This window comes from Oryctolagus cuniculus, chromosome 4 (assembly GCF_964237555.1).
Source record: "Oryctolagus cuniculus chromosome 4, mOryCun1.1, whole genome shotgun sequence".
Lineage (NCBI taxonomy): Eukaryota > Metazoa > Chordata > Mammalia > Lagomorpha > Leporidae > Oryctolagus > Oryctolagus cuniculus.
Window position 1 is genome coordinate 108,982,425 of NC_091435.1, and position 14,876 is coordinate 108,997,300.

Below are 14,876 nucleotides of genomic sequence, written 5' to 3' on the forward strand. Positions count from 1 at the left end.
GCTGTAGGCCTCCCCTTGCCCAGATTCTTAAAATGTCACCAGCCTTGACTGTTCAGTTAATTTTACCTGGAAACTTTTGTTAAAACTAAGTTTAGGGGCCCGGCGCTGTGGCACAGTGGCTTAACGCCCTGGCCTGAAGCGCCGGCATCCCATATGGGCTTCGGTTCTACTCCCGGCTGCTCCTCTTCTGATCCAGCTCTCTACTATGGTCTGGGGTAGCTGTAGAAGATGGCCCAAGTCCGTGGGCCTCTGCACCCATGTGGGAGACCTGGAGGAAGCTCCTGGCTTTGGATCGGTGCAGCTCCAGCCATTGTGGACATTTGGGGAGTGAACCATTGGATGGAGGACCTCTTTTTCCCTCTCTCTCTCTCTCCCTCTCTCTCTTTGCTTCTCCTCTCTCTGTGTAGCTCTGACTTTCAAATAAATAAGTCTTTTAAAAAAAAACAACCCTGAGTTTAAATTACAGCTAAACAACAAATAGCATGGTAGGAGAAAAATGACTTTGGACTGTTAAGTATGTAATATTTGAATATACAATAAGTATAAAATCCCAGCAAGATGAACAGGGTAATTTTTAATTTATTTTTATTTTTAAAGATGGATTTATTTATAGAGTAACAGAGAGAGGGGGAGAGACACACATACAGAGAGATATTCCATCTATTGGTTTACTTTGCCAGTGACTATAATGGTCAGGGCTGGGCCATTCTGAAGTCAGGAGCCTGGAACTCCATCTGGGTCTCCCGCATGGGTGGCAGGGGCCCAGGCATTTGGGCGTCTTCTGTTGCCTTTCAGGTACATTAGCAGGGAGTTGGTTCACAAGTGGAGCAGCTGGGTCTCAAACTGGAGCCCATGTGAGATGCCAGCATTGCAGGCAGCGACTTAACTTGCTATGCCACAGTGCCAGTCTCCAGGCTAACTTTTTATTATAAGTCTATTTCATATCACATAATCTTATGATATATGAAGTTAGTTTATCTGAAAGTTAAATTTCACTGGGCATCGTGAAGTTCTGTCCAGTAACTTACTAGTCATAGCTCATTAGGACTGGCAAAGTGACACTCGGAGGCCATGAAGATGTCCAGGGCTGCTTAATCCACGGAGGTCGCCACGAATCGGCACAGGCAGTGTTTATTAAGCAATCCTGGCTTTGTTTCCAAGCTGGCTTGGGCCACTCTCTCCTCTTGTCATTCTCTTTCTGCTCTCAGCCCTTTCGTCTCTCAGCAACAACACCATCCAATCCGAGTTCTTCTCCTTCCCTACTGGCCTCTCCCTGAAGATTACGTGTATCTTTCCATTTTGGAGTCAAAAAACCTGGCATTTCTGACAAACAGCTTAGCCAACTGCAATCCTCCTGTGGAAGCTTTTTATCTTTGGGAGTTGGAGAGCGGTTTCGTGATTTACCAGAGTTCTTTGTGTAGGTAACTGTGGCTCATCTCATTAGCAACAATTAGATGAATGGGAACACCTGACCTCCACCAGCTTGGCTCTAATGAGAAGAAGGGAGCAGCCGGTGTCAGGTACAAGTAGGGGAAGGAAGCAAGCTCCCTTGGCTTCTGTGAAACGAACAGGAGCCTGGCAGCAGCAGGGGAAAGTCATTTTGTTCTTGCTGTCCTAGATTCCAGTTGTGGCCTACGGAGACCTTTTATGCTTGTTTAGTTCTCTAGGAAATCAACAGGAACATGGGACGCCGAGGCAGCCTGTCAGAGTGAGAGGAGATGACCCAATCTGAATATCCTCACTGTGCAGTTCTCAGATGGCGTTCAAGGCTTCAACACACAGGGCTTGGACGTTGACAGAGCTTCAGCCACACCCCCTATGCAGGGGGCGTGCCAAAGATGGTGGAAATCGTGCCCCTTTGCTTCTCAGGTGTATCAAAACCATAATGTTAGTTTTATGTGGGCAAAGCTCTGATTGGGAATGACCAGCTGTCACTGCCTGTGGCCACTGGGAACACATTGTACAGAGAGCTGGGTTGGTGTTCTGCTCTGTTTTGACCTGCCAATGGATGGGGTACCAGATGTGCTGTAGACACTGGTGGTCTCCGTTCTGTTTGCCATGGAGGGCTCTTGGCTGTTAGGGGTTTGATTAGAAACTTAGAATGTGAGATTTAAACTGTTAGCACTGTGCACCCTCAATAGATATGGTTTGAGAGCCCATCTTTATCAGAGGCCAGCGTTCTTTCGCTCTGAATCATGGCTTAGAAATGATCAAGTTGAAGGACGCAGGATGATGAGGCTGTGGTCATATCTTCCATTGCCACATATTTTGCCGTATCAATATGCTTCATTTCTTAAGAATTTTCCATTGATGACAGTGAAATTACTTAACCTGTCTAATCCTATCCCACTCCTCGGACCTAGTTCAGGCCCCTGATGTATGCTTTCCTGGGTTCTCACAATTGGAAGAATACCCTGGGCTGGGGGTGCTGGCGGGAAGAGATGGGCTGTCTCCATTTCCGTAACACACTGGATAGATGTCCGTGGCAGTCCGTGCTCACTGGATAGATGAATGAAGTAGACTCTTGAGCGTGAAATGCTTATCACCCAAAGGTCAGTAGCAGATCCTAGGGGTTCCTGGAGGTCCAAAGGAGAAGCTGGGATAAGTTACCTGTTGGTTGGATTATGTTCAGAGACCCTTTCTGGCCATGTCCCCCACATACCTCCTGTCATCCTCACCTGCTGAAAGTTGTGTCCATGTGGAATGTAAAGAAAGGTCTTGCGAGTCAGAGACCGAGGAAATAAGTACCATGTGCTAGAACAGGAGTTGGCCAGAGGAGAAGTGGTTAGGTCTTTGTCACAACTATTCAAGTGTGCCCTTGAAAAGCTGAAGCAGCTGGAGGCAGTAGGCAAGGGAAGGGTCTTGACCATGTTTCCATAACACTTCATTGATGGACACAGACGTGTGCATTTCAGATAACTTGACCATATCGTGAAATGCTATTTAATACACAACGTCTCCCAAACATTTGACACAGTAAGGAAATTCTTCACTCGCTGGCTGTACAAACATCAGGGTGAAGCACCAGACTTGGTCTGTTGGTTCAGTTTGGCGAGGCTTGTGCTGGAAAAGCACTCTCCTTACAGCTGGTGAAAGAGGCAGTTTGGCTTTATCTGCCTTGCAGCTTCCCTAAGCACAGAAATGAGGGACAAAGGACCTTTCCTTAGTGGCTTATCTCGACGCCAGGCTGTGTTTTTGTGTAATTTGCCCTTGTGTGTCTGTGTGCATGGTAGAACTGGGACCACAGGTTCAAGCTGCATTTGGTCTGCTTTCTTAGAAATCTGGAATGATGAGAGGGAATTGTAGAGAACCAAGTTAAAAAGCCCAGTATAGGAAAACATGATGCAGTTTATATGTGCTTCTAAAAAAGACTTTCTGGAAGGTGTTGCCTGACTGGTAACCATGGTTACCCATGAGCTTCAGGAGTAGGATTGTTAAAGGGAGGAGGTGCTTGCCTCTTCTGTGAACTATGTGATGATTTTAAAGGAGAATGATTCTGACATTAGTTGTGGACTTAAAATTAGTGGAGTATTTAATTAAAAAAGACATTCATTAAGAAGAATACAGTGAAACTGCTTGTGTCAATCTGCAAACACGGTTCGTGTGTGGTTTAACTGATGTTGTGATCTTTTCATTTTGACACTTAGTGAAATACAGCTTTTGGGAAATCCCATCTCAGGGAGAGAATTGACAAACAGACATGTTTTAGGTTTTGTAGGGGTAAGAATATGTTCTCCATGGAGGTTGATATTTAAAATAATATGTACTTAAAATCCAGCAGTCTAAATCCAATCCACATACCCAGAGTTTGAGAATCCATTTCTCATTAAAATACAAGAAGACCTTGCAAGGCAGGTGGGGTGTTCCCAGATTCCAACGTGTTTTAATAAGTCTCCACCAGATTCTCTGTGCTTCAATTGAAAGTTCCTGCTAGATTGCTGGAGTTCAAAGTGAAACAGGTAAAACTGAATTACGGTGGGCTCCAAATGATGTTTGTTTTCAAAATGGTGGCTCTGAAAAGTCTTTGGTTCCATGCTTCAGTTATTTCCTATCTTGCGGCTTCTATCGCTGCCTCCCTGCCTGGTGCCTAATCTGGTAATCTGAAATCTATTTGTCTGCCTGGAATTCGATAGGCCATTTTGCTGTCGTCCATCTGTCTCCTACAGGAGGTGAAAGTACTTTTCAGAAATGGCTTGGGTTGATATTATTAATCTTTATAAGCAGAGAAATTCCTTGAATAATTTAAGAGCCAAATGGCATGAGGGGGACTTTGTATGAAGGTGAATTTTCCTGTCCGCTTTAACTACCACGGGCATGGCCCGCCTCTGATCCACACCACTCACGTATCAAAGCATGGAATGTTGGTGTTCTTTTATACAGGTTTCTCTATTGTGTACCACCGAAGGCAATGAGCTAACATCTGGAAAATTCTTATTTACTTTTTCCTTTGTTGTTTTTAAAGACACCCACGATGAGCTACTATCGAAAAGAAAGCCCTTCTTGTTCTGTGAAACAACAGATGCTGCCTTTGACCTTGTGGGTTCAGGGCAAACCCATTCTTGTTTACATGTCTTGAATTACCGGGATTTGCCAGTATGAAGGCAGCAGTTGGAATTGAGTGCTTTTAAAGTACATGAATGATTTTTTCCCCCCAAGACTGGTCTGCACAGCTGTTGCTAAAAAAAACTTTATTATCCTACCTTTTTCCAGTTCACCAAAAGATAGTCTTTACAAAATTCTCATGGTTTTGGTTTTCCTCTGACGTTTAATTGAAATTCCCCAAGTTAGGGGTGTCCCAGCTTCTGGGTGTCTGGTCTTCCATCCACACCATACTTCATCTTGTGAGTGCCTGGGTTGGGGCAGGGTGTGTATTGTATTTGCATAAGTCAATGGTTTCTCTGGTTGGGGTAAGGAAAAGCAGCCAGTGTTGTGTTAGGTGAGTTGGCCCGAGTGGAAATATTGATATCCAACTGTGTTTGCTTTTTCTCGTCGCTACAACCTCTTTATAATGTTTGCTTTTGGAAAGTTGTGAAGGTAGCAATAGCTTTCTAGGAAATGTCAGGGCTGAGGTGGGCATTGTGGCACAGCAGGTTGAGCTACGACCTAGGACACCCACCCACGTCCCATTTCAGAGTGCCTGGGCTGGGACCCAGTTCTATCTCTGTTTGCCATCCAGCTTCCTGCTAATGCACTGGGAAGGCAGCAGATGATGGCCAAAGTGCTGGGGCCCCTGCTAGCCATGTGGGAGACCCAAATGGGATTTCTGGCTCTAAGCTTCAGCCTCCACACCTCTTGGCTCTTATGGGCATTTGGGAAATGACCCAGCAGATGGAAGATTATTTACTCTGTGTCCCTCTCCCTCTCAGCCTTTCAAATAAATAAGTAGGTAAGAGAGCAAAATGAAATTACCTTGCCTAGGAGTGGGTGCTTGGCACAGGCTGCAGACGCTGATTGGTATGCCCAAGTCCCATGTCACTGAGCCTGGTTCAAGCCCCGGCTCCTCTCCCAAGTCCAGCTTCCTGCTCATGTGCACCCTGGAGAGGTAGATGATGATGACTCAAGTACTTGGCTCTCTGACTCATGTGGGAGTTCTGGGCTCTTGGCTTTGCCTCAGTCCAGCCCTGGCTTTGTGGGGTATTTGGGAATCAAACCAGCAGACAGAACTTTCTCTGTCTCTGGCTCTTTCTCTCTGTAGCTTTAAATTTAAAAAAAAATTAGATACCATTCTTCATAAAGTAGAACCCTTTAGATATCACAAAGTACAATGGCATTTCTTCCCACATCACATCTCCAATCTGAGCAAGTTGACAGTGAGCTGATCAACTGAGTTTGTTTCCCTTCATAGGTAATTTTACTGTGCTTTTTCTTATCTTCTGGATGTAATGGGGTAAGTGTGGATCATTATAGTGAAGCTCCCTAGTAACAGTTCACATAATTTGAGTCAAGTTAGAGGCAAAAGACAGACATTCAAATATCATCCTGGGTACTTACCAAATTTAAATCAAAACATCTTTGTTCTACATTAGCTATGCCTGCTAATTAAAGAATAGGTAAGTTGCTCAGGTTTATAATGAGTCAATGTAGAAGAAACCAGAAGGCTCATGGCAGCCCCTTTTCCCTTGATGTGATCAGCAATAAGAGAAATTAGCCCCCAGGCCGGCCAACTTCCTCCAGGAATGTGTCCCTGTGCAAGCGCGAGCAGCTAAGGGTTTACTGCATCGCAGGAGCTGAATGTCCTCTCTTGATTCCTCCAAGGTCATCCTCCAGAGTGCTTTCAGGGCCCCTCTGAGATTCGGTGAGAGCTGAGGTTTTCAATTTCAGTGTTTAGAGACTGACCCTCCCTCTCAGGAAGTAGTTATCTTGCCTTCGGTGAATACTTCCGGAAGGCATCATTGGAATACCATTGTGTTGCTTGGATATAGAACAAGATGATGATAATCTTTTGAAGAAAAATTTTCCTTATTAATTTCTGATACTTAGGTTCCAGTGCTTTCAGATAAATGCTTCGAGAAACGAAGGCTATATAGAAGTTTTCTTAAGCTTATTTTTTTGTTAGTTGACTGCTCATAAATACCTTTGTTGGTTCAAATATCTAAGATAGATGTTTGAAATTTGTTTGTTCAGTCAACCAGTTACCCAATCAGCTAGCCAACCAACCAGACAACCAAACAACATGCCTGAATGCCTTGCTCTGGAATTCTTCTTTTCCTAAAACATTCACAAAGTGTTTTCAGAATATCAAGTAAGAATGGTAAGGGCATGCTTTATGAACTGTAACAGTTAAATCTGTTAACTTATCAGATAAGGCAAAACAGCCTTCTCTGTTGTTTTAAATCCGTCTTCATAATACATTGCTCCCAGACTATAGTTGGAACTTTGTGGAATGTTTGTCCAGTAGTAGGAAGTAGCAATTTCTATAAAGTTATGGGAAGTTGCCCATTCTGGAAAACTCTAAATGAAAAGGAGAAAACATTCCTCATGGTCCAGTTGCATTCCTGATATTTTTGCTTGTAAGTTTAATGCTGCGGGGCTAATCTTTTTTACGCACTAGGGTATTTGTGGGTACATTGTGAATCTTTGGAGGCCACTGGAAAGATAGAGATTGCATTAGTCTTGGACTTTTTTTTTTTTTTTTAATTTGAGAGTTGATAAAGTTTAACCTTCATGCATTTTGGAAGTTGTTCTAATCAATTTCTTTTTTTAAAAAAAATTTGCTCTTTGGGCAAAACGATAAAGGCCATAGGCCTTGTGAACATCTGCAGTTTAAAAAATTAGCCTTTGAAGACTTATTCTCTTTGTAAGAACATTCTGGAGCATTTTAGAGACTAGTTGAACAGAAGATTGCAATGTTTCCTATTGAGAGTTAGATTATACACAAAATAGGAGTTGACTTTTAAAAGTTTTTGCTTTGGATTTCTCAATTTCTGAGCATCCAGGCTTCTTTAAATAAAAGCTTATCTGTAACTGCACAGCTACCTATATTGTGGAAAATGATTACTTGGACCTGACATTTGGGATGTGTTTTTGCATGTGTTTTATGCTTGTCTTTTGAGTGGGCATTAGATAATTGAAAGACTCACAGTAAATAATGATGGTGGATTGTCTATCTTAAAAGCCACAAACCAAAGATAGCAGCAAACCAAGGAGATTTCAGTCCTTTGACAAGGTTCAGACAGACTTGTATAGTAGGTCACTCCTCTGCACAGTGAAGTGTGTGGGAAAACCTCGGCATACAGAGGCTGATCTAGGCCAGTTCCAGGCCTCCTGTTTATTAGCGATCTAACTTGATGTGGGTTAGGTAAGCCCCCTGATCATTAAGACTTAGATGCTTCCTAAATGCCAGACTTCATCCTAGGAATAAGCAGACGCTGCTCCTGTCCCGTGGGAGTCTCAAAGGCTGGATTTCGGTCCGGATGATGGCAATGCTCAACTCCAGAGCGCATGCTCCAGGTGCGGTGGAATAGGGGTACTCCTGCCCGGCAGCACACCCTCTTTGGACACCTGACTCTGTCCTAGGACTTGGATCCCTGTGTGCGTAGAAAAATCAGCCCTGACCTTTCAGGTGTTTGAGTCTGAGTAAGAAAGAGACGACTGGAGGCGCAAGGTTCTTGGGCTGCTGTACAGTGCTCACAAGGATGAAATGGGCTTCCTTTCTCCTTCATGCCTTCTTCATCCTGCCCACTCAGGCTCTCTGAACACCCAGCCTCCTTATCGCCTAAGCAGGTACTGAGTTAGCTGTGTTTCTGGGTGAGCACTTCCATGGAATGGAATGAATTTATGTGCAGGTGGATGGCTGAGGGCTTCTTCCTAAGAATGTTTGCATTAAAGCTGAAGACACCAGGAGCCATCAGGGCCACCACGAATACCTCTCCATCGGGCTGAGCCTCAGCACCGAGTAGGCCCCGTGCATAGCTGTAGACCACCCTGCATAGCTGGATGTGCATCTGTGTGTTTCAGGGCTGGTGTAAAGATGCCTGTTCCTATCCAGCTGTGCAGGGGGAATAGTGGGAGCCCTGGTACTTCCTGGCAGGGAGAACAGGTGTTCATGTTGTTGACTTTAGACTTCTTAGACGTAAATCAAGACTGAAGACTCTGGCCTGACCCAGAAGTTAGCAAGCTTTGTTACAGGGGAAAGTCTTCCTTAATACCGTGGTGGTTAACACATCTTCTGCAGGGCTTTAGCCTCCAGGTTCTTCTCCCAGAAGAGAGTTAGGACCTGTGACATTGTCCTTTATTGAGGTACTCCTCTGATGTGATCTCTTAGTTACCAAAAATATATAATTATGTATTTGAATTATATAAGGTGGTCACATGTGTTCCTCAAGTGAATAAAGGATAGTTGCTGCCTAGGTTAATAAAAAATACTCATACCCCTCATAGTAACCTAAGAACTACCTCTTAGGCAGTTGAACAAAGAGGGACTGCCTGCATAAACCATTTTTTCTTTATATTTTCCTTTTGAAACTCAGAACTCAGATAGGATCACTAATTTCCCTTCCCAACAAAGTTCATTGACTTCTAAAAGAACTCGGAATAGCTGAGTCCATTGGCCCCTGTGAGTTACCTGTCTTCCTCGTTTTCATCCAAAGGGTTTTACATCCCTTTAGGTCCTTTTGCTCCAGCTCAACTGATCTATTAACTGTTCCCCAAAGACCCTACTTTGTATTCCCAGGCCTTAGCTCGTACTGTGTATTCAGCAGGGAATAAATTTTGCTCCTTATTCACTTGTCAAATCCTACTGATTCTACAAGACTGAGTTCAAATAGCTCCTCTTCTATGAAACCTTCCATATTCCTACTAATCAGAATCAATTTCTTCCTCTCTCCCTCATTGTTGGCCTGTCGTGTGTACTCCTATTATCTGGATAGGCTCTTCTCATTCCTGCTCGTATCTGGTTGATTCATTCATCTATCCATACATTCACTCAACAATCATTTTCTGAAAGCTTTATCTCAGGCATTGTGCAAGAAGGTGGGGATATTATGGGGAGCCCAAAAAAAGCACACACAAAGCTGGTGTGTGAGCTCTGGGAAACTGAAGCCTTCTGTAGAAGCGGGGGACAGATACATTCAAAAAGCTACAACTTCAGCTGTGGCAAGAGCAAAGGAGACACTGTGCCTCCCTCTAGACGTAAACTCGATGCCAGTGAGAGCTTCTTGCTTGGCAGTCAAGGCAGTTGGACATACTAGCTATGACCAGACATGATGCAATGCGCAGCATGGCTTCCATTGAGACTTGACTGGTTTGCTCTATCCCTAAGAATATGTGGCTGTCCTAAAATGACTGTCAAGACTAAGGGAAAGGGAAGGCGGTTGTTGGAGTGAAAGATCTGCTCTTTGGGTGTGCTTTTCTTGCTGTTTAAATGTTGATCTGGGCTGGCACCATGGCTCAATAGGCTAATCCTCTGCCTTGCGGCGCAGGCACACCGGGTTCTAGCCCTGGTCGGGGCGCCAGATTCTGTGCCGGTTGCTCCTCTTACAGTCCAGCTCTCTGCTGTGTGCAGTGGAGGATGGCCCAACTCCTTGGGCCCTGCACCCGCATGGAAGACCAGGAGAAGCACCTGGCTCCTGGCTTCAGATCAGCGCGGTGCGCCAGCCGCAGTGGCCACTGGGGGGTGAACCAACAGCAAAGGAAGACCTTTCTCTCTGTCTCTCTCTCTCACTGTCCACTCTGCCTGTCAAAAAAAAAAAAAAAAAAAAAAGTTGATCCTTGTTCTCCAACCTGTCACCCAAACAAGAACCTAGCTCTGAGGAAATATAGTCATGTGTTTTTTAAAACATTCATACATTATGAAATAACAATCGTACGTGACCTTCACATGTTAAAATTATTTCATCATAACTGAATTTCTTACTGGTGGAATTGTTTTCTACTTGTAAGAATGTTCTTTTGGGGCGATGTTGTGGTATAGTAGGTTAAGCTGCTGCTTGGAGTGGCAATCCAAGTCCTGGCAGCTCTTCTTACATCCGGTTCCCTACTAATGAGCCTGAGATGCAGTAGATGAAGGCCTGAGTACTTTGGACCCTGCCACCCACATGGGAGACTTGGATGGAGTTCTGGGCTTTTGGTTTCAGCCATGTGGCCATTAAGGGGAGTGAATCAGCAGGTAGAAGATTGAATCTCTTTCACTCTGCTTTTCAAATTAATAAAAATCCTAAAAAAACAAAAGTGAACGTTCTTTCATAGCCATATCTAATAACGAAGGGAGCAGTTAGACTGCTTTCCAGGCCTGACAGGTAAGGAAGACAGCCCAGTGTTTCTGGGGCCTTTCACCCCTGACCACCTCCCCCATTACTCTGAGTCCTCCATGGAGTCGCCTAAACTTAACACTCACCGTTTCCCTCATTGTAAGATGGACAGGCTGAAGTTGAGGGTATTTAAATTTCCTCCCAGATCTGTATAATTCTAGCTATGTGTAATTCTAGAGCCCCTTTTCAAGATGAAAGTGAGTAAACTGTACCACGAATAACGACAAGGGTAATTTTTGCATAATAGGACAAGCTGGGTCCTTAGAGGTTTTTGAATTTATAAAGGACCTGCTGATAAAGCTCTTGAGTCTTTTCTAAACATTGGTGTTCTGACTTCATTTTCAAAACACTAGCTCCACGACTGTGAAATGATTCCTCAGCGGTGTAATCTCTCATCGGCCATAGCATGCTGGGAAGATGCGGGGCCCACGTGGAGAAGTTAAGCACACACAGATCTTGAAGGTCAGAGGCGCAGTTGATGGCACTTTGTGTGGTTCAGTACCCTCCTCTTTAAATTGCTGTGACCAGTCAAGGAGCTACCCCACGTGGGAACTGCTGGGCTGGGGCGCAAACAGAATGCGGGAATATGCGTCTTGTGAAAACCAAGGTAGTTAGCTCTGTCAGACACACAGGTGACACCACTGGCTTAATAAGCTGGGCAGTGTGCCATTCCTGCCGAAGAGGGAGGCAGTTCATTACATTTCACCCCAAGAGAGGAAGGAAGCTGATGAATTCCCTGGATGTATTTTGGTAACCTGGAAGTTGATGATGAAACCATCATTCTCTAGATGCTTGGCTCAAAAAGTTGAAAGTGCTCTGTGAAATACATTGGCTGACCCCTTGGATACCCACCACGAGGAAAGCGGTTTGGGCAAGCACTTGCAAAGTAGCTTTGGTAGCTGGAAGTGAAAACCTCAGTGTTGCTGTAGTCTCTGGACCTGTGGATAACAGTTGTTGGATACGCAGGCTGCTGTCGTCTTGTTCAACTACTTCAAAGGAAATATTTTAGATAATATACTATCATTTACATAGACATTTTTCTTATAAAATCATAATGTTTTGATTATTTTGGAAGAAGTAGGCACACACGGGAGGTGATTACAATTGATCATCCCACTATTCAGAGAGAACTTCTATGAAACTTTCATGGTGTATTTCTTCCTAGGCTGTTGATTTCCTCCAGGTTTTAAACATAGCACATGTGCAGTTGTGCAACATGTTTGTAAAATCGGACATATCAGCCAGCACCTCATGTTTTCTTGATCTGGAGCTGTTGGCTGGGGGCAGCTGAGGGAGTGCAGATCCATGTGTCCCCCGCCGCCTTTTCCTCCTCTTCATTTCTCTGCAGTGCAGAGGCCTGATGCCAGGGACAGCTGAGTGGGTGTGTCTCTGGGGGAAGGCACATCAACTCCTGCGGGATTTGGCACTTCCTCACCTTGCAAAGCCATTCCCTGTCCTGCCAGTCCAGTTCTAAGAATTTAGGTGATTGAGTTTTTACATGACTCATAGCAAAATTGATGGCAAAAGAGAAAAACTAGTAACAGTGGAATTTCTTCTTTAAACTTCTTTAAAGAAAAATCTTTGCCCTAATAGACCTCATTAAAATAGTGGGAAAGTTGTGGGACAAATGCATGGAGAATTTAATTAGTACTTCTGGGGCTGCTGGGCTCAGATGATAGGCTGGCTTTTTGGGAAGGTTCTTGTAGACCAAGGGATTGCTTCCAGGAGGAAGGCAACATCCCGTGTCCTGGAGTCAGGCTGGAATTAAGTTGCTTCCTTACCCTCTTCTGTGTGGTCATGAGTGAGCGTCTGTAAGCGTCCATGTCCTCCTCTGGACACAGGGGTGATGTACATTCCCCACGTGTTTAGGGAATGTCTGGAAATGTAGCACTTAGTGCTCATAAGTGTGTTCCTTCTGCTTTCCACAGCAGTACAGAAGGAATTCATCAGTGAGTCAGTGAATGATGATAATGATATGCTAATATTTACCCAGATAAACACTTTGCGCAGAACTATTTGTTTAATGTTAATCAGTGGGAAAGGTTCTCATCATACATTATGATTTGAATTTTTCTTCCCTCTTATTAACAAGATTTGAGTAAGAGAAATTGCTGCGTGGAAAAATGCTTCTTGCTTTGCTGTGGGGACATGCTTTGATATTTTCAAATAAATCTTGCAATGGACGTCTTTATTTGCACCACCCCAAAGAATTTTGGTGAGTAGGAGGGGTGAATGACCGGGTGTACACATTTGAGGAACAAATCATGATCTTAAGTAACTGAGTATCACACTTCCCCTTCTCTCTGCCTTCAGATCTAAGATTTTAACAGTCCCCATATTCATTGATTCAGTTATTGACCACCTTTTCTGTGCTAGTTTTGGGAAGGACAAAACTACATAGATCTCACAATGTTGGATGGGTGAAATTCTGTAAGTAAGAATCTGTCATCTACAGCTCTACTGGGGGCAGTGTTGGAGCAATATGAGCCCATCCCTCAGACTACACAGAGAAGATGTGGGTCAGACACAGCCCATGGCTTCAACCATGACGTCTGGTTTGCTGCACACACAGCTATGGGACAGACATAGGAGAGGCAGTGACGTGCATCATTTGTGATGGATCACTTCAATTCTTTCCAAGTGGGTGGGTTGTAAGTAATTATGAAAATGAGTAAGGACTGGAAGGTGATGACCATGGTGGGAATCAATAGGCAAGAAAGGCTGTGATCATGGGCCTCAGTGCATGGCCCTGACCATGGGATTTCAGACCAGGGATTTCTTTGCCAAAGCAGAACAGAGGAATGGTGGATGCTGATGCAAGCCTTCTCACCGGGAGACGTGGGAAACTCAACTCCAGAAAGGAAAAGCGCAGGCTGCTGGAAGGAGTTGGGGATGGCTAGGACTCTGCTGTGTTGAGAGAAGTTTAAGGATGTCTAAGTGTTTAACTTTATGAACACCAGGCGGCTTGTGTAACGCCCTGTTATGAAGTTATCTAGTAAGATTTGAATGAAAGGTCTTTATAAAAATTATTTACTCAAAAGGCAGAGAGGGAGAAGGAGAGTACTCCTTCACTTTCTAGTTCACTCCCCAAGTGCCCACAATGGCCAAGGGTGAAACTAGGGGCCAGGCATTCAGAGTCTTCTACATGGATGGTTGGAATCCAACTACTTGAATCATCACTGCTGCCTCCCAGGGTCTCCATTCGCACCAGGAATCGAACCCGGGTACTCTGAGCTAGGATCTGGACGTCTTAACTGCTAGGCTATTATGGCTCTTAATAAGATTCCTACTCCATACCCCTTATAAAATTTTTATCCCAGAACTTCTTTACATTTTTAAAAGAAATGAGGGCTCCAAAAAGCTTTTGCTTATGTGGGTTATATCTGTCAGGGTATGGTCCAACACCAATAGATGGGAACTTATTAAATGCAATGAAGAAAGTTTTAACTATGAGAATACATCAACACAGTTCCTTCCAGAGGCATGTGTCCTCTGGAAACCTCCTCTGGAAACCTCCACTGTATGGTTGTGGGGGACAAAGGTGTGAAAAGCACGAAACATAACAACATTATTACAGAGTCAGTTTGACCCCATGGGCCCACTGAAGGGCTGTCAGGACCCTCAGCCACCAAACTACTTTGAGAACCATTCTAGACCATTGATACAGATCTGGTTATACTTGGTTGGGTGATGGTGCTGGTCTTTTTCACTCAGTAAACTCATTCACATCTTTTTCTCCCCAGGATGGATGAGTTTGTCCAAATGCCTGATTAAAAATAAAGGATGATAAACTTCATAAACTGGTTGTGCTCTAGAATGGTACTGTGAGTTTTAAAAGTGAAAGAAATCTCAACAGCAACCCCAACAAAAGAGAATATTCAATTCTGATTTTTCTGTAAATTTTCTAGTTTTACTGTCATGATGTCAAAACATACCAGGTTGAAGTTATGAGTCAAATGAGTGAAGAGAATGTGTTTTAATTGTGTATCTTATAAAGAATTTCCTAACCCTTTGGAATAAACAGACATGAGCTGTGTGTGTAGTCTCCAAACTTGGAGACATTTAAGAGGCCTTCCCTTAAAATCAGTCCATGTGGGTGAGCCTGGATGTGGAGTTTGAATTTGATAA

At 44.0% G+C, this 14,876-nt stretch overlaps 1 protein-coding gene across 12 annotated transcripts in view; it reads left to right on the plus strand.

Annotated features, from left to right (window-relative positions):
- Window positions 1-14,876, plus strand: part of TNIK (TRAF2 and NCK interacting kinase) — a 399,091-nt gene that overhangs the window by 142,555 nt on the left and 241,660 nt on the right. The window lies entirely within an intron of this gene.